Genomic DNA, 1,436 nt, shown 5'->3' on the forward strand with positions numbered 1-1,436 from the left:
ATTTTATCTGATAAAGTAGCATTTATGAGCACAGCGCTGCTTTGTTTACTGTAGTTACAGAGGAAACCGCTGTATTTCTGATGTTCCAAAAGCGCTTCCTGCTGGTAATAATCACGTCTGCAGTTTTTGTTCAGACCAATGCGAAAATCCACCCACATAACCCCGTTTTAAATTAATATCATAATTTATACTTCCGACTCATCTCTTTTCTTAAAAAAATAGTTTAAAGGCTCAATTGTGAAGTTTATCATTTTATAATTTATTTTGTTTTTGTGAAAACTGTAAATCAATTGTTATTTCGTGGTCTACAACATGAAAGAAAGCCATTATAACATGGACACAACTGTGGGGCACCATTATGCAGCAGCAAGCATGACAACAAAAAAAGGAACCTCAAGGCTAAATACATAGGGCTCCATTCATATATTTTGCCTGGGGCCCCCAAATCACTAAATCCGCCCCTGATTATAATCATAATTATCATTTTTTGCTTGTCCATCACAGCTTTATGAATGAACATATGGCACAATTTCATATTATTTGCCACTTTCGGCTTGCTAAGTATAATTGAATCACTGAATCATGTTTAATGAATGTTTCATTTACGTTCCTCCACCTTAATAAAAATCAGGGTTCTCTTAGGGTCGGCCAACTAATAACAGAAAAAACCTAAGAGTTATTAAGCATCACTGCACAGAACAGTCCCTCATGAGATTACTTTTCATGAGTGAAGGTAAGTATCTAAAGTCATTCCAGAAGTGATTATACGCTTGCCTGGAATGTTTTCTCTTGTTCACTTCGCTTTGTGATACCCGTAATTGCTGAAATAACAGTAGTATGTCTTCTGAACAGTTTCCAGAAGCCTGGTTCTGTTTGCAATTTAGCCATTGCATGCAAAAGCTTAGCTTGCGGGAGTCTGTATTTACAGAAAATTATTCTTTGAGCCCAATGATGCATCCATATTGGTGTGACTCTGTACTGGACTGAACTGCTAAATAGACAGCATTGTGAAACACACAAAAGTAAATATGGGAACTGAACAAAAAATAATCTGTGATTTATTATGAAATAAATACAACCTTGTAAATTAGCTGTACAAGTGTCCACTAAATAATAAGCACTCTATTAATCTTTCATTTATGAGAACAGATAAAATTGTTTTTAAATTTGCATAATAAGCTAAATTATGTATTGTTTGCGTCTAAGGATAATGTCTAATTTCCTGGTGTTTTTGACTAAATTAATGACTGTAATGTGGTGTTTTGGGTTGTGTTTCTTGTTCATGTTTTCATGTCTTTTATTTTGTAGTTTGGTCCCTGTTTGTGTCATTCTTCCCTTGCCTCATGTCTCTCTGCCTTGTTTATGTGTCATGTTCTGATTGGTTGTCCTAGTCATGTGTCTTGTTTCCCATTGGTTTGTTCATGTCATGTGACCCT

General features: G+C 35.2%; 1 protein-coding gene across 1 annotated transcript in view; it reads left to right on the top strand.

Annotated features, from left to right (window-relative positions):
* LOC107734460 (relaxin receptor 2-like) overlaps nucleotides 1-1,436 on the top strand; it is a 39,015-nt gene that overhangs the window by 5,255 nt on the left and 32,324 nt on the right. The gene's annotated exons all lie outside the window — the stretch shown is intronic.

Source organism: Sinocyclocheilus rhinocerous, unplaced genomic scaffold, assembly GCF_001515625.1.
Source record: "Sinocyclocheilus rhinocerous isolate Xijiao unplaced genomic scaffold, SAMN03320098_v1.1 scaffold1211, whole genome shotgun sequence".
Lineage (NCBI taxonomy): Eukaryota > Metazoa > Chordata > Actinopteri > Cypriniformes > Cyprinidae > Sinocyclocheilus > Sinocyclocheilus rhinocerous.